The sequence below is a fragment of the Pyxicephalus adspersus genome, chromosome 5 (genome assembly GCF_032062135.1).
Source record: "Pyxicephalus adspersus chromosome 5, UCB_Pads_2.0, whole genome shotgun sequence".
In the NCBI taxonomy this organism is placed as follows: Eukaryota; Metazoa; Chordata; class Amphibia; order Anura; family Pyxicephalidae; genus Pyxicephalus; species Pyxicephalus adspersus.
Window position 1 is genome coordinate 31194164 of NC_092862.1, and position 23397 is coordinate 31217560.

Sequence of the window (23397 nt, forward strand, 5' to 3'; positions counted from 1 at the left end):
TCTTCTTTCATGTTCAAACCTGCTTTGTGAAGTGAAAAGTCAAAACTTTTTTAGGAGTTTTAACTCTTCTTTCCTATAAGAGGGTATTTTTTACAGCCCGCAGGGAGATTCCCTTCTGCTAAATCCTAAATTGTGAGCTTTTACCAGGACAGAGGACACTTTTTCCAATGACTACTGTTTACAACTGCATTTCTTTTACCTACGAGATAATTCCTCCAATGTCTTGTTTTGTCATAAAAACACATAGATGGCAAAGAAAAAACCCTGACCTGATCCTACTTAGCCAATAAAAAAATAGTGTTTGATTTAGGTCTTTTTTGAGGACATTCTTTGTTACATTACAACTGCAGTATTGCACCAGTACCATCGTCACCCCACATTTTCTCCATTGTTCCTAATTTATCATGAGTTTGGTAGAAGCCCTATAATTTCCTTCAATTAGTGATTCTTGCTTTTCTTTTCTACCCAACAGTGGAGTTCTCTCAGGCTGCTAGGTAAATGAAATCTGTAGAATTCTGGCCACATTTGAGAATGAACACTTAGAGAACACATTCAAGAAGCAAAGCTCTAAAGGTGCCCATAGGGTCATGACACACCAAGGTAGGGTAACTCCCTAATTTCTGTGATCAACTTTGTCACAGATGAATAAAGAAATCAGAAGAGTTTAGCAGCCAGATTGTCTTGAGCAGTTACTAATAAATGTGCCTGGACGTCCCAACTATGTTCACATTTACTATTTGGCAGGCTACATTATTAAGCAGAATTTCTCCTGTCTCGTAGTTGGTAGGTAGGTTAGTTGGTAAGTGGCATTAGTGAGATACCACTCACAGGGTCATAGAATGTTAGACAGTATTTTGTAAGGGTATGCAAACATCAATCAAGGTATATGGATATCATGTGCCAGTCTACACCTTGTAGGAATTTTATTAAGCAGGCCTTATTATGTTATATGTTTATATAGGTCTGAGTTCATATGTATACAGATAAAATATCTGGATGTTTGGGGCCTGCACCTATTAAAGGCTGGTCCATGACTTCCACAGTCTGGTCTCCTATTCATTACTAAAACCTTCCAATACCATACTTGTGTTCTGGTTCCAATTTCTGTGCAGTCATTGGACATTGATTTGATTGAGTTCAAAACTAACACTTGGAAAACTAGGACTTCTTCAGGGCAGTTGCCACCTCCAGCACTGGATGGAAGTCTTCCCTGCTAAAGGCATCAAATTCATAATGTACCTATATTAACCAGGTCAAGGTCAAGCTGGATAGCCATAAAACCACAAAGAGGTTCCAATACTCTCTTACTCTATCCAAAGCTAAAAGCACCCCTGTGGGTGACTGTACTTGGCAGGTTATGAGTGCTCAGGATCTTTGATTACTTGACATAGTTTTAAATAAACCCTTAAAGTAAACCTAGCATCACATATACTTCTTTTTGTATTTATTGCATTAATACTAAATAATGTGTAAATGTAAAACTTCCAAGTTGATCACAGTACTCCCTCTGTCAGTAATCCTGCTCATACCTCTGTGGCTGACTGCACTTGGCAATGAAGGTTAGGAGTGCTCAGGATCTGTGATTACTTGACAGCTTGTAAATGGACATTTATTTCCCCAATGTAATGAAATCAATCGAATTTAAATTGTAAATGCTTTTAATGCGGTTTTTGGATTGATATTAGTATTTAGAACGGATTGATGGAAGTATTTAGAACTGCTGATTAGATTATGTATTTTTTAATGACCATTCTGCAATACTTTTGTTGTCACCCAGCTAATTGTAGATAGGTGGTGATAGAATTGGCCAGTACATTCAATAAGCTAGCAGGCTGACTTTGCAAACCAATAATTCCTATTTGATTGTACTTCTATAAAGCTGTAGTCACCTATTTCCTTTGCTGGTAAGTTTTAGCCTTAAAGCTTACCTTTGCTTTATCTTGGTTTAAGTGTAACCAAAGCTAAAGTTAAGAACGTATGAACGAATTTCCTTCTCTTTCTGCCCCAGAGACATAAAGGAATATCTCTTTAAAGTGAGGGGTAATGTCTCTCTTAGACAGTTGACACTAAAACAGGTGCCCCTATTGGGCAACTTTAAAGTTTCATAACTAAAAATGCATGCATACACAATTATTGGGCTATCTAGAAGTTGAGGGAGCAATACTGGCCATACAGATCAAAATTTCCAATAGTTTTGATGTTACACATATAAACATAAAATCTATCTGAAAATAGGACATGTACAGAAACATCTTAATCAAACATTGATCTGAAATTTCCAATTTTGCCCAAATTATGCCTTTCCCCCCAGGTAAACCACCTATCTATTTCAGTAAGGGAATCTATCCCCACTATTGATGGTCAGACCAAGGGGGGTAGGATCAGATTGGTAAAGAATGGGGCTGATACACTTAAATTTCGGGTAAACATTGACTTTCTGGAAGACATTGTCCTTTTATCTAGCAATGCACCTATCGATCAGTGTATGCCCTGCATAGATGATAAAAAAACTTGCCAAGCAAGTGTGGCAGGTGTAGAGAATAGATAAAAGGTTGTAAATCAGTCTATACATTCAGGTTTGTTCCCATATTGCTGTAGGATAGGTTTCAACCTCAGTCTTTCTTCCTTCTCTTCCCCATTCTTATATCAGTCTACCTATAGGTCAGAGGCAACTGTTTCATAATGTACTTCAGCAGGCACTGCCAAGTCCATCAACAACACATATTCCCTTCAAATAAAATTGTAGTTGTTGCAGCAGAAAATTTTCTGTGAAATCTTATCATAATAAATCAATAAAATGTCCTGTATGCAAAATTTCTGTATATTTACTAGCCTATCCTTTGCTTGGGAATGTACCGTAAACCAAGGTACCCTGTATTGCCTTAAAATTACAATCTTTGAACCATTACATATGATTAAAATATCCATTATAAAACAATGATGGATTTCTATTGCAATTTGCAGGTACCGTCATACAGTCACAAACACATTTAATTTCATTGAAATTTGTAATCAAATTGATCATTAATTCATCAAAGATATTGCATATTGTGTCCGGCTAACTTTTACTTTTTTATGAGCCAATAAATTTCCTTATAAAAGAAAACTACAGCCTTCAAGTATGCTCTTCCAAATAATAGTGTTTGACCAGGTAATACAGGGGGTTTTATGAACCTTCTCATTAGATGGGGTTATAAATACCTACTAGCTAGTCCTGATTAGTTGAAGATAAAACTCTTGTTTGGTAAAGCTTTTGTCAGTGTGGGTATGTCGGAAACAGAGCGGAGTGTGTTCTTGCTCCCACTAGTTGTTTATAAGCCTGCATTGTAGAACAGTTGGCTTAGATCATTTCGGGTGAGGATTTATTTCAGTGTTCTCTAGATTAGACAGTGAACTTGAGTGGATGACAGAAAGCATTATGTTCAGGATTTTTATCTGATAACAGCATAATCTTGCCTGTGGTTTTTTTATATAAATCAGGATTTTTTTCATTGTGATTTCAGACACCAGATGTCATTTTTACTGCACCAGATAGAAACCTTGCAGTATGTATTATACAGCAAGTGTGACTAGTGTTATGTTTATGTCTGCGGTGCTACTTTATTTCCCAGGTATGTGTTTGGAATACATGGATAGTTCACTGCTTCTGACCTTCCTAATGAATTAGCAATGAATTGGTAACGCTCTGTTTTCACGGATGTGGCCAGTCTGTTGGGAATTTTGTAGTAACGCAAAGCCCATGGCTAAATGGCACTGGTAGCTTGATGGTGATTATAGAGCTTGTAAACCAGTGGTTGTCATCAAGTGTGGCCCCTGGAGCCACTAACAGGTTACACATAATGTTTAGTATTTGTAGTGTTGGCCATCAGGCTTTCTAGAGGAATGGCAGAGAATGGGTACACAGTACAGTATTGGTCGGAGCCGAAGGACATTCTGAAAACGACATGGGAATATGGTATAGCAATCACTGCTATTGCCATTTTACAGCTCAATGTTGCTACTTTCACTACAGACTGGGTGCAAGAGCCACACATTCAGACAGACAGTCATTGGACTTTTTGGTAATGCTACTAATACATGAGGCTTAGAGGAAAAACCCTTTACAACAAGCCATTCTAATTGTCCATCTTTCATCTTCTTGGTAAGACAGTGCAAAAGAATAGTGATGATGTGCAAACTACAGTAAGGCTTTGAAATAGCTTCTTACCCTTCAGCATACTCTTCAGTCCATACAAAGTGTCCAGATGACCTGCTGCTAATATTTGTTTAGCCTGGCCTCATATATGTAACTTACTGCTTTACTTTCCTTGAAGAGGGCACGCTTTATTTAAAACACTCATACTGATGATCTCCAAAATTTTTCTATGTGTGAAACCCTAATACTTGTAATAAATATGTAAAATGCTATTGGATTATATGACCAATAGAATGGTCTATTGTGTGATATCCTGTATAGTACAATAAAGTAGGTATGGTAAAAAATATCAGAAAGGTGTAACGGCGATACATGGAATGCAGATTTGTGGTTTTTGTGGGTTCTAGAGAAGACTGGTGAGGAATGAAGTTTAGTCTACCTTTAAGAGGCTGATCAAAAGATTTCTCTATAGGGTTCAAAGTTTGGGATGCCGAAGTAATTAGGAGGGTCCACAACCAGGCCACCCAGTCCCCTACTCCACTAGCCACAATACCTGGCTTGTAATAAATATCTGGGAAAAACTTACGGGAGGTGGCTGTGCCCGTGACCAGAGATTTGGGGAGATTTTGTTTTATGAATGCTGCTGTAGGTCTCTATGAAGAGCAGTAAAAGGACTCATACAAGCATTAGAGTTAATAAGCTGAGTGAGCTGGATTTTGTTTTGTACCTGAATTGCAATTACCTTTCTGTTTGAGATCTGTTTCAAATAAACATAGAATAAACATAGAACCACTCAATCCCTCATAAAGACTATGAGCTATCCATCCCCCTGTCACATTATGGTAAATTATTACAATGCCTCAGTGTTTTGTCATTTGGGACTGTTTTGTGGGGCTGGTTTCCTAGTGGCATAGCTACAGACCTGTGTGCCCAATGCAAAATTTGCACCTGGGCTCCCCCTTAAGCCTACAGAACTATACAATCTATGCAACAACTCTATGCATCAACTCTGCCCTCCTTTCAAACAGGAGCCTAATAATGAAGAGTGAAATAGGGGTTTTGGGCAGGATGGAGGGATCACAGACAGAATAGAGCGCTTACAGCAAGGATAGAGAAGGTCAGCTTAAGGATATAATCCACAAATGAGGAAAGTCAGAAACTCAGCTGGGATGGAAAGAGGTCACAGCCGGATAGAAAAGGGCAGCCAGGAGAGGGGAGATTCATCCAGGATGGAGGTGTGGTTCAGCTTGAAAGGAAGCCATTTTTGAGCTCTCTAGGTACCTTTAATGTGAAAGCATCTCACTTAAGCTTTGTTCATATGGACAGTCCCAAGTAGCTTCTGGACAGTGCCAGCCACCAAAAAGCCATCATTGTCATGCTTGATCGAAAACAAATGCGTGTCCAGGTGGTCTTAATGTGATCAATCACCTCAAATAATTCTCAATTGGGAGCGGCAAGACAGATGCTGTTTGAAGTAACCTAGGAAGAAGTAACTGATCCTAACCACCCATGTAAACTAAGCCTTACATTTAGTTTGTAACAGCTTTCACAGATTGTGAGAAAGTGTCCGACTGCGAGGATCCACATAATAAAATAATAGCTACAATTTTTGTAAATATTTTGAATACAAATTTACACTTTGACAACAAATTTCTCTTCAATGCATACAGCCACCTAAGGTCAGAGATGAAGTACTTATTTGTAATTTTTTAATACTTGACCCAAAACCATTATTGTTTTTTTTTTTTTAAAAGATTATGAATATACATTGTGGCTTTGATAAGAACAGTGAAAGTGTGATAATATGGTGTGTTTAAAATAAATCACATTTACTACTACTTACTGTATTAATGAACCAGGACTGCTATCCAGGCAAATTTGTTCAGATATTACTGCACTATGTGCGTTCTTGTGGGATTAGGGATCCCTATTTTACCCAGGAGTCTATGGTGAAGACAAGTGACATGGCTGGTGCTTGGGCTAATGGGCTGGAATCATGAATCCAAGGCAAATGTCTTTTTTTTAAATCTTTTTTGTTATTATTTCAAATTCTGTTTTAACATTTATTTATTCTGTAGATGCAGATAAAACACGATCAAGCAAAATCTTAACATTTGCATGCATGCCTGGCTTCAATAGCTGTGTCACCATAAATATTGACAATACAATACAATTATCCACTCCTTGACAAAGCAAATGTCCGAAGGCATTTTAATTAGCAGAGCATGCTTCATTATTTCCTAAGCAGCTGGGCTCGAAACTCATGTGTATCTACCCCATGTAATGATACAGCTGTGTGTACAACATCTCCAATCACTGTGTTTACCACACTTCTCACTGCTCAGCAAAAGTAAATAACAATGAAGAAGCATTCCAGATACACCCAAACCATTACATCCAGTACTTTGCTTGTTTTACTTCATCCTAATGCTACGTACACACTTTCAATGGTTCTCACCCAATAATTGGCTCAAGGCCGATATCGAACGGGAATCTGAAGTGTGTACAGCGTGCATCGTTCATCGTCCAAACAACCGTCCTGGTGGATACACGGACGATGAACGACGAACGATGATGAACTCTCCCCCTTCCCTCTGCATTGAGCAGAACGGAGCTGTATGTACGGCATCGTTCATGCATCATGGATTGCTTAGTCGTTCCTGATCCTTCCCAACGACTATAATTGCAAGTGTGTATGCGGCTTAAATGTTGTGAATTGGAGAAGAATTTGTAGTAAAGATTTTTATATTCTCACTCAAGCTATTATTATTGCCACTGTCCCTGTCTAGAAGGTGTCCCTTAAAGCCACAAACCACAATCAAAAGAAATCCCACAATACAGGGGTTAAATGTTCTTGTTTTTTTAAGTTTAGGGGGAGCAAAGAAAGGTATGTTTCCTTTGCTTCCCCAGTTGCTTGCAATTTCTGCTTCCATCTGATGCTCTGGGTTGAGGGTAGCTCATTGGCATTCTCACATTGCAAGACTACTGGTCCTTTCATTGTAGGGGATGGCATCAGTACCTGCAACCGCAGCAAAAAGCACGTTTAAAGAAGTTGTGGAAGTCTGGTTGCATGGAGGAGGAGCCTGCAGGACCCAATAAAAAAGGTAAATAAAAGTGGATTTTCCATCGCTCCTAGAACTAAAGAAATATTTATCAAATATAACATACCATTTCAAGTATTTGATTATACCGCTGTTTTTTGTTTTTTTTTTAGGTAAAAAGGAAATAATGGTTTTGTTAGAAATTTTGAGGTACTGTGCAACAACGTGCAATAATTGTCGTTGGATATGAACGATCTACGACAGATCGATAATTGTTACCAAAAAAAGTGCACAACGACACAGACGAACGAGGAATCTCGCTGGAAACGAATGAACATCCCGGTGGATCTGATTGGGCTACGATCATTCGTAATCTATTGTGTGTGCGGCTGTTCAGTGATCCTGGATTGTTCTGTGATACACTTTCTCCTGTACATATCACTTCCTGCATCGTTTGAATGATCATATCTAGTGTGTACATTATTGGTGGATTATATTTGAACGATCATATCGTTACAGCATGTACACTAATATGATCATTCAAAATAATCGGGAATAATTTGGGAATCATTGATCGTTCGTTTTCAAATGATAATTATTGCACTTGTGTACCTAGCTGTAGGCTGGGTGCACACGTGCAATAATTGTTTGAAAGAATCTTGCATTTCAGAGATATACTGCACTTTTTTGAGCCAATAACATCTTAGGGGAGAATAGTAATATTACACTTTTGGTGTAAACATTTGACCCTTTACAACTTTATTGTTTATACTATTTTCAAAAGCATGTTCATTTGTATTGTTCATCAGCTACATTTTCCATTTTGTTATTTGCTAAGAGATTTCCAGTCTTTTTTTTTGTCAGATGTTATTAAACTAAATAGGCATACGTCGGACAAAAACTGCACAAATATAATGTCAATATGACGTGAAGTTTATTTCGGGTTAAAAAACAAAGTATATTTATATATTTAGTACATATCATTCTGGCAGTACATACTCATTTTACCACACATACTGAAATCTGCCATAAATACAGTATGCATCTAACTTCCTGTTTTGGCTGAGAACACGTGCTTTTGCTGCACTGAAAGCTCTTTGAAATCGTGGAAGCAAAATGCATTTATAACCTTTTGCCTCCTCTTCAGTGGCATAGTGTGCCTGCATTGCTGAATTAGTGCAAAGAATGAGAGAAATCCCAACTGAAATTCATTACAGCAAATTCAGCTTACTTTGTTTATAGCAATTAAACACTATTTTATGTTTAATGGCAGGAAGAGAAAGTTGTTTTTTAAGGGTTCAGTTCTTTCAGCCTTACCATGAGCCTTAAATAGATTACCAACTGGCCAGGACACTGCTTTTCCATTGAGCTGGTAATGAGTCAGCCAAACATGAACCATTTGGATGGCACCTGGCTTTATTAAAAAAGTGATCTGAACATCTGTAAAGCCATTTACTTGACAACTTAACCTATGTGGTGTTTCACAGGTGAAAGAGCAGATCAAGCAAAGTGTTTTGTGTTTAGATGTCTAATACATAGAACTTATTTGGCTTTATCTGTGGTTGCCAACTGCCTTGGGATAGCAATTATGTATATTTAAAAAAGAGTTAATGAAATTATAGTGCAATAACACACTTATTTTAGGGTTAACTCTAAACTCTATAGCTGTAAAGGAATATGAAAGCCCTCCCAATGCACATGTCAGTGGTTTCTTGTAAAGCACGGGTTATATTGACTCCTCTTCACCTTACTCGTATTGAAGAAATTTTCTTGTTACTCACTTTATTTCATTTTCTTCCTACATACTTGCATAATAAATGGTGATGGAAAGGTCAGGCATGACTAACCGAATATTCACTGAGCGATGATATAGTAATGATTACAAAGATTAAAATACATGAATCTTTAGTCCTTGCTGCTCTTGAAACATTTTCAGGTAAAATCAGTGAGAATACTGGCTGGTTAGAGACGGGGCAAAGACAAACAATGGTGTGAAAATACAAGCTGCAACTAGCTTTTGGATTCATGTTTTCTAAAAAATGAAATGTCCCTTGTGTTATGTAGAGGGTGGAACTGAAATATTAGTGTAAGGTACGGATGGAGCTTTGTGTAATGTATCTCCATACAAATTTAAACCAATAATATTAGATACTGGATATTGGGTTTAAGAAAAATCATCTGCCCTAAACGGTTACCAAATGTGAATGGGAACACTTTGCACCTGCATTAGCAAGTAGAAGGGCAGCAGATTACACATGATCCTTCTTGAAAAGTGGCAAGAGAATTTTGACTGTGTATCAGAACATCAGCAAATATTAATGAATGCATGTCAATATCTTCCTATCAATACTCCTGGGTGCATTACAGTTAAAAGTGCATACCCAAGAGCAGTTAATAAGGGTTCGCCCACCTGAGCTTAGCCTTGTTTTCTAAATTTCTATAAATAAACATGTTGGAACTACAATCCATTGTTTCTTCTGTATATATGGATCACTGGACAGATCCACATTGGCATGCACCATTACCAAGGCTGGCCTATGCTGTGTTCTTATACTCCCACTCTTATAGAAAACTAGGATCCCAGATACCGATTTCTGTCAGGACAATATCATCATGAAGTTTGTTTCCCTGTGTTTTAATCGGCTTCCTTTAATTATTTTCGTCTCCTCTAACATCCTAAAATCAAAGCTTTATTAGCTATCCCTACACAACAGACATTACAACATACTTTTTACCAAAGAGAACCCCTTGAAGTAATTTTCAAGTTGTAGGGAACCCCAGTAAAAAGTACTAATTTGGGGTCAGTCTATTGGCCCTGGTCCCCAGTGAAGCTGTAATGAATCTGCTCCAGGATTCAAAACATTTGCTAGCAAATAGAAAATTACTTTGAAAAATTACATTCCAGGTTTGTTGGATCACCCAGCTTCACTGATGAAAGTGTATCCCTTCTAGCCTTGGAGAGTTTAATAAATCAGGCCTAATGAATGAACCAAGTGGTGTTTCATGTACCACCTTTACAGACCATTGACGTAATATGGCTGGATCCTCTTAGTGGTGTTGGACCCCAAACTGGGCAGAAATCCCTAGCTACCTTTGAAGGAACCCTACGGTTTCACAGAATCCAGGTAGAGAATGGCAGCAGTAGACTATAACAGGTCAGCAAACTCCGACCCTTAGGCCAGATACAGCCTATTCGGTAGTTTGTTCCGGCCTAACACCCCTGGCCGATCCGGCATAATCCCAGCCGGCAACTCGTGGCGGAGACGGAGCTCTGGAGCCACATGCGGTTCCTGAGCCTTCGTGTTGTGGCTCGGTTCCCTGTTTACCGCGGCCGGCGCTAACACTTCCATTGCCGGGGTAATAAGGGAACATTCCCTCTTCTCCATATGCATTGCGAAGAAGAAACATTTCCCTTCAGGAAGTGTTCCTGGTGGTGGGAGGAGTCCGGCCTAGTGTGCTCCTGTCTACCCCTGAAATGGCCTAGTGGCCAAAAATGTTTGCTGAGCTCTAGACTATCACAATGTTAGGGACATTAGCTTGTGTGTTGGTGACTTGACTATGAACTCTGTAGGTTGCTTCATATTAAATCAGCCTTATGTAAATAAATAAATGATGATGATAATAATAATAGTAGGTCGAGAAATATTAGTTTTTTGTGTATATTTAATTGCATTATTATAATACAAATATAAGTAAAAATAAAATTAATCTGTATAGGCACTAATATCATTTTGATTCTAATATAGTAAATGAAATAATTATTTAGTTAAATTTAATTAAAATGCCTATATTTGTGTAAATGTTTTAAGCGCCTCCATTATATACATTGTCACTTTGATCTGGTGTATATTTTCAGTTGTAATCTGTCGGCCGGCATAGCACACTTTTCTGCTTTATTATACCATGCTAAGGAAAACAAACAGTTGTCACTTCAGAGTAGACCGTGGGCTTGATGCTTCGGCTTGTCAGCGGAGTTGTCTGCCTAAATAAGGCCATGCTGGAGCTGACATTATCATCATTTGACGGGAATATTGTCCACTAGCTGCATATATATATTATGCCATATTCTCCCTGCTATCATTAGCACAATTTTCTGCAGAGGCCTCTTTTTGGGTTCACTACAATATTTGTGGAGCTATGATCATGTATTTGTTGTATAATCAATATATAGTCATATTTAACAGTGACTGTATTTGATACATACATACCCGCTAAAAGACCCCAATTTTCCTATAAGCCTTGGAAAGCACAAAATAGAGCCCCTTCCCCCATATACACATCTGCAGTGCTCCTGTAACGACGGGGCTGCTTATTAAAGCCAATGTTGTCTAATGGCCTGACTCCTAGACTATTGTGGACTAATCATGCTGGATAGTCACAATAATTTACCGACTGACCGTGACCTTAGCCATAAGGAGAGGCTATCTTGTCTGATGATCAGGCAGCAGGACAAATTTACAGGGTGTGTGTCAAATATAAAGGCCGTTGCTGCTTGGATAAGGAGTAGGTAGTTCTATAAAGCATTATTGCTGTAGCAATGCAGTTACCCTATTCTTGTTCATTTAAATCAAATAAGCATGTTTTCTGTCTTGGGTATTTGTGTGATAAATCCCACTGTGCATTTAGTAGAAACCTCAACAGCTTTTACAATGGTTTAGCTAATTACAGTGCACGTCTACAAGACGGCTTGTAAGGTCTTCTAGAAAAATAAACCCTGCCTCAGTTGAACAAGCCAAATTTACACTTTGTATGTGGATTATGCAATCCGTATTTCAAAAAAAAATCTTCATTAAGTCTAATTCCAGGTTTCGGTAATTTTCTGTGATAAATGCAATATGCTTGGTTTTTAATAATTTATTATTATTATTATTATTAAACTGGATTTATATAGTGCCAATATATTAGGCAGCACAATACATTGAAAAAGGGTTTCAAATGACAGACAGATACAGACAGTGACACAGGAGGAGAGGACCCTGCCCCGAAGAGCTTACAATCTAGGAGGTGGGGGAAGTATCTGACAATAGAAAATAGTAAGGAAGATATGGAATGATGGGAAGTAGTGAGGGTTTAGGAGACAGAAGATGACGGGTAGGAAAGTTTGAAAAGATGGGCTTGAGTGCCGTTTTAAAGGAGCAGGAAGTAGGAACAAGCTGAATAGGATGAGGAAGACCATTCCAGAGAGTCAGGGCAGCTCTGGAAAAGTCTTGGAGCCGTGCGTGTGATGAGGTTATGAGTGAGGAAGTCAGTAGTAGGTCATTGGAGGAGCGAAGAGAGCAGTTAGCAGTGTATTTTTCTATCAGGTCAGAAATGTAAGTGGGACAATAACTGTGGAGGGATTTGAAGGCAAAGCACAGGAGCTTGAATTTGATTCTCAAGTGAAATGAAAGCCGATGAAGAGAACTACAAAGAAATGCAGCAGAAGAGGAGCGGTGGGAAGGATGGATGCAGCATTCATAATAGATTGCAGAGTCAGATGATAAGAGCGTGTACAAGGAAGTTGGTCGTCTCTGGGGGCAGGTAAAAGTGACAGTAATGTTGATTCATTTGATTCTTTCACCCCTGGTTGAATCATGAGTTCTTTTCCTCTACCTAGGAAGAAAATTTTTAAGTGTGGACTTAATTAACACCCTCCAACTCCCTGCCTTACCAACTATGTTCATAGTTAAAAACCATGTGAAAATTGGCAGCTTATGTTATACACAGATCTCACCATTTCCTTTAAAAGTTAAGCTTGGATCTTTTAAGCCTCTATGATGGACCCAATAACCAGGCTGAGGGGATGGATTTAAACAGGGCAAATGGGGATTTGCTCATAACCTTAGGTGCCTATATCACTGTATCTTCTGATGCCTTTGATATGTGGTTGTCATACTATCTTGTAGAGGTTTTCATTGTTTGCTCAGGCTCAATTGCCTAGGTTTCTGACTGTTTTATAATAATGTCATAGGCAGTATGACCTTTTTAAACACTATAAGCTTGAATAATCCCCAAGATACAATGTTTTTTGAGCAATTAGAAGTTATTATTAATTATTATAATTAAACAGGATTTATATAGCGCCAACATATTACGCAGCGCTGTACATTAAATAGGGGAGAAAATATGAGTCACCTGACTGAAAATAGCATTTAATATGGCTAACAACATATTATGGGAAAAGTTAGCAGGATCTTTTACAGTGACCCAAATCTTATAATATACAGTAATATTGATAAATATTGTAGGCAGTTAGTTAAAGTGAAAAGTAATTTTTAACATCAGCTATCTAGAGAGGTTGCTTTTTCTTGTCTTCATTTTTGGCATTTGAAAAAATGTTTCCTTCTCAAGTTTCTTTGTAGGATGAGCATTTGGATGATCTCGAGAGCGAATAGTCAAAGTTCCTAGGTAGAAAATAACTACTACTATTCATAGAAGGGAGTGTGTAGACACTATGTGAATAGTAAATGTGAGACATCTGAAGTGTGTGTGTGTGTGTGTGTGTGTGTGTGTGTGTGTATGTGTGTGTATATATATATATATATATACCTTGTGTGTATGTATGTGTGTGTGTGTGTGTGTGTGTGTGTATATGTATATATATATATATATTTACACACACACACTTCAGATGTCGCACACAGGCACCAATACCACATTTTCACCCAGAAAACTGCCTCTTACGTTCCCCTTATCAAACCATTTTTCTGGCAACAGTGCCACTATGCCACATTTAAAGTAGTGTAAATCACACTTCTTCACCATTCTGATGCTTAGTTTTTAACTTCAGCAGGTCGTCTTGCCTGTCTGCAGGTCATCTTGACAAATGCGTTGAGCTGCTGCCATATGATTGGCTGATTATAGACATTTTTGTTGGCAAGCCATTGGACAGGTATACTTCATAATGTGATATAAATACTATATAAATAATTGGATAATTGTATATTATAATATAATTGTAGCTTTTTTTCTGTGCAAATCAAGGATCATTATTACTTTGTAAAAATAGGTAAACAATCTATTTCCCAATACATTTTTGATCAGGGAATCATTTGTTTGCTGGATGGACTATACATCTAGTTTTTTTCCTAGCATTAATCCTCCAAGTTGACTTCCTGTCAAATGAAAAGAATAAAGACAGGACCATGAAACATATGAGAAGTTAGTATGTGATTCATTCTGCTGGCTTACTCCCAAAACTGAAATATTCAAAAAGTTATTGTTCTCTGCAGTTTTCAGAAAAATCAAAGCCTTTGTTAAGGGTATGTTTAATAAACTATATATGGAGAGAAAAACAATGCCATCCCCAGGACTGCACGGCCTTATCCCCACAATTTACAGCTCTGATGAGGCAGTAAAATACTGGCATATGTATTTGTGAAAGGTGTTATGATAGAGAAGAGAAGGATTGCAAATGTTTCATGAGGGATGTGGGTGAAGCCATTTAAAGCATGTGTCCCATTTGTTTGTTACATAGCTGATTGGTACCCCACACCACCCAGCAAGCTGTCCTATACAGTTGTATAGCCAAGCAGCACAGCAGGTAGCACAGTTGGACTGTAGAGCTGGGGCCTGGAGCCATTTACACCAATGATGTCTAAATATATTGAATGTTTTCAGGAAACATTAAGAGATTGCAATTTTTAGTTTTACATTAAAAACATAACTACAAATAAGGAGCATTGATTGTGCTGTAGTGATATTAATATCATATCATATTATATTGTTATAATATCATATGCAATAGCAGAAAGTAACTATGCAAGTTAGATGGATTGATTGTGAATTACAGTGCACAAGATTTTTTCATCAGTTCCTTTAGAACAGCCCAAGACTTGTTATAAAAAGTTATTTAAACATAACAGGTTTATTCAGAGCTTTACAAGTATAATCAATCTAATGGTTTTTTAGTCATACATAACAAATCAAGAATTGTATTGTATGGATACCAAGCATGTGTATGTATGATGAGAATTTTCATAAAATATCTGTGTGTTAAGATTTAAGGAATAGTCAGACACTGTTATATCTAACGTTAGGTCCAGGGGTTTCCCAAGACTTCCAAGAATTTCTAATTGTCGTTGGTGCAAAAAAATAGCAAAAAATGCAAGAAATTTATTTATTACAGTTCAGCCTGCAGATTTGCGAGCTGTAGCTGTGAGCATACAAGTCCCATTTCTAGGGATCTGTAGAGAGAAGATGTACAGATCAAAACAATCTTTTGGAACGATTGCCTAGAAATCTGTTTCTTGTGAAACAGCCCACAGAATACAAAGAGGGTGTCTCATTCCACATGGAGGAAGGAAAAATCTGTTGAAATCTGTTCTTTACTTCACAGAATGTTATTTTACTAGAGAGAAAAAAAAGACAGATTATACGTCAACAATTCTTTAGGGTTGATGAATGAAACACATAGCACAATACATGGTATCAATTGCTACCTGGAAGACCATTACCATTATGATAAAATGTTAAAAATAAACTTCACTAGGTGCTGTTTATATCTTCTTTAAAACATCTCAGCACCCTGTCTGAGTACTACTCAGAAGAGCAGTGGTTTTGTTCCTGGGAGAGAAATATCCTTTTTGGGTGGACCAACCCTTAAGCTGCGTAAACATGTGCAATTCTTGTCATTGGACAGGATCTTTCACAATCCTTTCCAACGATAGAAACCGCACGATGCATGAACAAGTGCTGTACATACAGCACCGTTCTACTCCATGGAGAGGGGAGGGGGAGAGCGACAGAGCGGCCCCCTGCTGCGCGCTCTCCCCCTTCCCTTGCATTAGGATCGCTTGTGGTTCATCGTCCGTGGATCCCCCAGGACAGATCCACAGAGAATGAACTACACGGGCTGTACACACGCCAGATTCTCGCCCAATATCCACCCTGAGCCGAAAGACGAAAGAAAAATTTGATGTGTGTACGTAGCTTTACACTTAGTTCTGTTCCAACCGGCTTACCTGATTTATATCTTTGCATTTATGCACCTAAAATGAAAAACCTCATCTGGTACTACTAAAGAATTTCAAACTTCCAGTAGTAAGTTATAAAGTAGTAGTAAAAATCTTTGATTGCAACTTTAAAGTGTAAAAGTGTCCATACTTTGTGCACTAAACCACTAACTTATTCTTAACAAGCAATAAAAGAGCTTTAAAACACGCCTTCCCTGACCTTTGTAGCGCTTTATAGGTCTAGTTTACTTGGAGTAGCCAAGAGTAAAACTAACCTACAGCCCAGAGTACAGAGATAGGAAGTATGTATTGTACATGTTGCAGGGGTCAGGTGTGTGTAATGTACAGGGTCAGGAGCCACTCACCGCTGTAAACAAAGTCAGCACAGGAAGCCCAGCAGAAGAAGTCAGTGATTAGAGTCACAGCATCAAATGACTGCTAAGTATTAAGTTTGGGTTGACGGGCTGACAAAAGGACCTCATGTTGAATACACCAGACATAGCAGAATACAACATTTTTTTTTAAGTGAACATTTGCCCATCGACAGATCATATTTCTGCCCCTTTACAAAGTCTCTTGGTATTTCAACCAATAATGCAAGGTACACCCACCATTATTCCCTCACTGCTGCCCTGCTTTATTGGAGCAATTACTCGGTTGCTCTTGCCTGCTTTATAGTAATATACAAGAGATAGAAAAAGACATGCAAGCTTTTATTGGGTTTTTTGGACCTTTGCCAGTCAATGGATGGTTGCTGCCACAGGTATTTGCAGGTATCCACACTTTGGGCCTGATATATGAAAGCTCTCCAAGGCTGAAGAGGATACACTTTAATCATTGAAGCTGGGTGATGCAGCAAACCTGGAATGGATCTGGTCCAGGATTAAAAATAATTGCTAACAAATAGCAAAAGACTTTTTTAAAAACCCATTCCAGGTTTGCTGGATCACCCAGCTTTACTGATGAAAGTGTATCCTCTCCAGTCTTGGAGAGCTTTGTACCCAGCAGCAGGTGTTTCCTCAGACCCCAAATTGATTTCAAGGGTCCCTTTGGGGTAAAAAGTTTGGGAAAGTATGGTTTACATTTTCAAAGTGCTCACTAATTTTGGAAAAACAAAAACACTTTGTAAACTAATATGTTTTTAAACACCACAGATCTCATAGAAAAGTAAATAAATATTTGGAGCATACTGGCTTAGAGTTTGCAGACTTTTAGTTATACTTTAAATTACAAAAGTAGAATAACTTGGCAAACACGTGCTATTATAATGGTGTACAAAACATAAAAAAGTTGAGAAACACCGCTTCAGATCATCCCGCTCGTGTGTACATTTCCGAACACACCGGTGGTGATTGAACAGGGGGGATTACTATGTGCTGTCACAGCAATACCCTTGAGATTTAAAAAAATCTGACTTAAAATTGTTTACTGGGGCCTTTAGCAAAAGATGAGCTGCCCTTCCCCCTCCACTTTTAAGAGCTGCATTGTTGCTATGGAGATGGTTCTTTCCATCTCATCTGATATAACCTGGTTTTCCACATCAACAGAATTGCTACAAGCAAAGCATGATCTTTATTCTAATTTCATGTATATGTGTAAATGGACATGCATTGCTGTGTATAATAAATGTGTCAGTATGTAGAGGAGCAATGGTCCAGATGTAAAGTGTTTGGTACAATCAACTTGTTTACATTGACTTTATTATTCACACATCCAGCACCTGGTGTTTTTATTAGTTTACAAAACCTTCATTGGTTTTATTGGGTAGAAAGTCCAATTATACACTGAGAATGACGAAAGAATGTTTAATTAGGATTAACGCTTTATGTCAGCTTCTGTCTATGGAAGGAATTGGGGAATATTCATAAATACAGCAACAGCCGTGTATAGAAAAGGGAAGCTACAACTGAAAAAGGAACATTTCCATTGCTGTGTAAACATTGCAGACATGGTTATTCTTATAATATGCACTCCATAAGTTTATAAAGTAAAACTTTTATTTACAGCACTCTGCCTTCAGTTTACGTCAATTGTGTTTTTATGGACCCATTTGGAGCTAAGTAACATTTCCATCCATACAGAAATATTATTCTAGTAATATATAATTCTCATCCGCCTAGGTCACCTGCAGGTTTCCCCACACATTTTATCTGCACACCAGCCAGTTATATTTTTTATTTATTTTCTTAAAAATAGGTTTAAGTTATTTTATTGTATTATTTTAGGTTTGGAATAGTGTAGAAAATGGCTACAATCCATTTATTTGTATCTGTGTCTTGCCAGGGAGATCTCCCATTGCTTTACATCCCAGAAATATAAAAAGAAGTAAGAGAAACACACAAAGTGAAAACTACCTTCTTAGTCTGGATTCACATTATCACGGTTTTGCATGATGCAAAGTCATGTCAACCAATGTGCAAAGATGTTGATGCGTCCTGACACAAGTCAACATGAGATGACTAAGGCTGTCAGCTGGTGAACTTGGACTTGCTGCCATTGTTATTAGCAGGAAGAAGACCCTAAGGCTGGTATTTTTCCCAGAAAAGGTGAAAACACTAGTGATGATGCACAGTTAATATTCAATACAAAGTGCATTGCAATGTGTGTCAATGCATAGTGAGATGTGTTTTTATTAATTTCAATCAAAAATACATCATAAGAAAAACCAGACCATTAAACATTTGTCTCAGGTTGATTTTTTTTATATTTTTGTCTAACGTGTTGCTGTTGATGTGATATTCTGCATCAGAGGGATTGCACAGTGACATTCTTTGTGTGTTCAGGGCTCTTACAAGGTTGCAGTCATTTCTTTAGGACACAGTTACAAGAGTGTTGTTCCTAATATCCACACACACAATGTTCTCATGAAGGATCAGATTTGTGCATCTATTGTATGTAGATTGAATGTTGAGGTTACAGAGAGGGCTAAAATAAATGGTAAGGCTTACATGGAGGGTTCACATAAGGGTAAGGCATACAACAAGGGTTAATAAAATAGTAAGGCACACAGGACGGGTTTATATATGGGAAGGCTTACAGGGAGGATTAATATAAGGGTATTGCTTACAGGGAGGGTTAGCATTAGTGTAAGGCTTACAGGGAGTGTCAATAATGGAGTATTGCTTACAGGGATTTATATATACCAGGATTTATATAGCGCCAACATATTACACAGCGCTGTACAATAAAAAATGGTTTATATAAGGGTAAAGCTTACCAAGAGGATAGTGAAGGTGTTGAGGTAACAATGAGATTGGGGTCATAGGTAAAGGATTTGCCTGAGATGCATTCACTTGATGTGTCTGGAGGTATAAAATTAATTATATGCATGGAAAAACAAAACAATGTATATAAGACTTGATGCAGAATGATCCGTTAACAATCCTTAAAAAATGTTACATAAACATACGTCAGAAATAGAATAATCACTTATGTACACCAGGACTAGAGAGAATTGTATATTCAGTCCTAGATCAGCTAAACACTTATTACCAATAGATTGCACCATTTTAATGCTGTGCACGGTGACCTTATAAAGATGCTACAAAAAACATATAGGACATGTGGATTGTAAAAAGATTAGAACATATGTCTAGCTTTAGATCTTGTAGCTGTCTCAATATCATCCAGATCTTCCTGCCTCTATAATCCAGCGCTTCCAGACCCTGTTCCTTTTTCTCTTTAATTTGTAAGGTTTCATGTTATTCTGTCAGGGATCGAACAGACCTATTTCCCTCTTGAGCCTGTTGATTAGATTTTGGCTGTATCCGTAGTGTTTTTCGGCCTAACACAACTACTGCATCACTCTTCCTGGCCATCTGTTCTCTGTCCTTCTTGCTACGTCCTGCTATGTCCTACTCATTGCCATTTGTTGTAAGCATTTCATTCCATACTATTTTTAACTGGACAAGTTGTAGCCACAGGCAATGTGCAGAAGTATTGGAGCAATGTCAGTAGATATGTGTTTCACATTGTACCCAAATTATTACGTACTATTACAGTTACATAAAGAAGTGATGAAATAAAGCTAAGCTTACACCCTTCATTTCTTACATAATTACATTGTAAATATTATAATTCTGTGACTTAAGGGGAATCTGTTGTAAGAGAATAGTGGAGGCTGCCATTGCTGTAGAGAATGCTAGTTCTTTGTCGGTCATGTTGATGCTTTAGCTTCAATGCTGCCCATTATTGACCCAGAACAAGAACCGAGATAAGGAGTCATAAACCTATTCTTACACTTGGGTACAGCATGCTTGTTCTGGATCAGTGAACCTAAACCAGCCACAGCAAGGCAACTACCAATTTTAGAAGGAGACCAGTAAGGACAGCCTCCGCACCTCTCTCATGACAGTGTGACTTTACAGATACAGAGAGCAACACACTGAAAAAGAGAGTTAAAACTAAGCAGGCGAATATAGTTTTATCTGTACGTACAGATTATACATGAGTGATCATTCCCTCTTGATTTTATTTCCTTTGGGACCCCAATGGTTGAGATCTACAGACATTAAACAAATTATTATTATTGCACAGTATTTATATAGCGCCATCATATTACACAGCGCTGTACACAGTCCATAGTCGTATCACTAACTGTCCGTCAAAGGAGCTCACAATCTAATGTCTCTACTATAGTCATATGTCATTAATGTAGTCCAAGGTCAATTTTTAGGGGGAAGCCAATTAACCTAACAGCATGTTTTTGGGATGTGGGAGGAAACCCACACAGACACGGGGAGAACCTGCAAACTCCATGCAGATAGTGTCCTGGCTGGGATTCAAACCTGGGACCCAGTGCTGCAAAGGCTGGAGTGCTAACCCCTGAGCCACTGTGATTCTATGCATACCATTTTAAAACTTTAATATGCAAACATAGCCAACAAGCATGTATGTAGGGTGCTATTTCACAAAAACAGTGATTTTGCACACCCAAGATAAAGACTTCTACAATACAATGTGTGAAAACATGAAGTACACTATAACAAGATGAAAAAAATCTTCCAGGTCCATCAGGATTCTTCACCAAGGAATGTTTCAGTGACTGTCAGATTCACTGCTTTAAAAATAGATCCCTAGAAGTTGAAATATTGTACACAGTACATTAAAGAAGTTTGTTAAAGGTTTAGGTTTGATTTTATGTAATTCATTTTATGCAATTACAATTAAAACAATGTAAAAAATGTGCGATTATGTACTTATGTATATGGCTGCAGCCATATTTACCCATTGCTTGTACAGTTACTGCTTCCTGCTTAGTAACGCTGTACTAACTTTTTGTATTGCCCACCAATTAAACTGTTTGATTGAAAGGGGACCTAGTTTCTAAAATGAGATGTACATAATTCTTTTGCTAACCAGAGACCATGTGATCTAACTTGCCTAGGCTTCAGATCACTTGACAGAACTCTGGAGCAGCAGTACCCTTATGTATGCCAAGCATGAGCAATGTATTGGCTATTTATTATTATTGTCATGTGCACTGCAGCAGTTTGAGAGCCATTTTGCCCAAAATCATTTGCTAGGGAGCTTCTATATTTTATATATAAATCAAAGAAATACCAATCATATTTAATGTACGGCGCTGCATAATATGTTGGCGCTATATAAATCCTGTTTATTGATGATGATAATATTATTAATAATAATAATAAAGTGTAAAACCTCACATGTGGGTATGCTCATTCATTCATTTGGTTGCTACTGAGGTTTTCCTTCAAGAACTGACAGCACATTTTACAATGAGATATGTACAACAGGGTTAAAAACAGTTTGTTAATCTAAAAGAGTTCATGGAATTGTCTGTGCCTTTCAAATCTCCATTTCTGAGCATGTGGCAGAGTGTACTCTTCATTGTGTGCTGTCAGCTAGCAGGTTAGACTTAAAAAAAACAGAGATGTCAGCTGTTCACTGTCAAAGATGATTCCAAGAAGTCCAGATTGTTTTCCAGCTCACATAGGATAGTTTTAATGTAGAAAGCAACCAATATGTCAATTTGCGTCATTGAAAAATTCTGTGCTGGCAGAGACCACTCAACTTAATCTGTTTGGAATAAATTGGCTGTGTAATTTTGCTACCTGAAGAGGCACAAACATGGTAAAAACCATGCGCCCATGCATCTGAATTTAGGCCAACATCTTTACTCAAGTACTACACATTTAAAGATATCAGTTATCATGCTTGGACAAGAACAATTTTTAATATTTATATGACATTGTATTGCATATTCTTTTTTCTAGTCAGGTATTGCATTCTTATTTTTGTTTCTTTTTTTTATATGATTTATTTTTCAGTTACTTGGTTACCTAACAATCTTAGGATGCATCACACTTCCCTTTTAAACTGCCCCCTTCCTTTTTCTAGGTCCTTAAAAGTATGCCATTGCAGACCACAGCTTGCCGTGCACATAGTTTGAGGCTTGAGTATAGTCACCTTCCATTGTGTTTGTGTTTCTGGAATCCCTCATTGGTTGCCAAAAACTTGCGGTCAGACATGCTTCCTCTTCAGATAATGCTCTACCTGTGCAAAAGGTGCGGCCAGACAGTTTTATTCTAGTACTTATTTTTGGGAGTTCCGGCAAAGCACAGTGCAAAAATCAAATAGAGAAATAGGAATTCTCAAAAGAAAAATGAAACAGGTAGAAAAAAATATTTCGAAAGTTGTGTTTTTCAATTATTCCCGTATTGCAAAATGATTTGTGTTTCTGGCACATCAAATTGAGTAATGGCCTGAATGTTTTGCCATTGTACTGTGCCATGACTGCAGTGTGCTCATAAGATTTTTTTATTATTATTATTATAAAATACAATTAAACTTACAATCCAGGAGGAGAGGGAAGTAGCACATAATAGGAGGGGATATGGGATGGTAGGTGAGGGTTTAAGAACCAGAAAAAGATGGGTAGGTAAGTTTGAAAAAATGGGTTTTGAGTGCTCTTTCAAATGAGCCGAAAGTAGGAGCAAGCCGAGTAGGACGAGGAAGACCATTCCAGAGAGTCGGGGCAGCTCTAGAAAAGTCTTGGAGCCGTGTGTGTGATGAGGTTATGAGTGAGGAAGTCATTATTAGGTAATTGGAGGAGCGAAGAGCGTGGCTAGGGGAGTATTTTTCTAACAGGTCAGAAAGGTAAGTGGAGCAAGAGCTGTGGAGAGATTTAAAGGCAAAGCACAGGAGCTTGAATTTGATTGTACGGTAAAATGGAAGCCAATCAAGGGAACTACAAAGAGATGCAGCAGAAGTGGAGTGGTGAGAAGGATGGATGCACCATTCATAATAAATGATAAGGGTGTGA

The 23397-nt window shown here is 37.9% G+C and overlaps 1 protein-coding gene across 1 annotated transcript in view; it reads left to right on the top strand.

Annotated features, from left to right (window-relative positions):
• JPH1 (junctophilin 1) overlaps positions 1–23397 on the top strand; it is a 67339-nt gene that overhangs the window by 24080 nt on the left and 19862 nt on the right. The gene's annotated exons all lie outside the window — the stretch shown is intronic.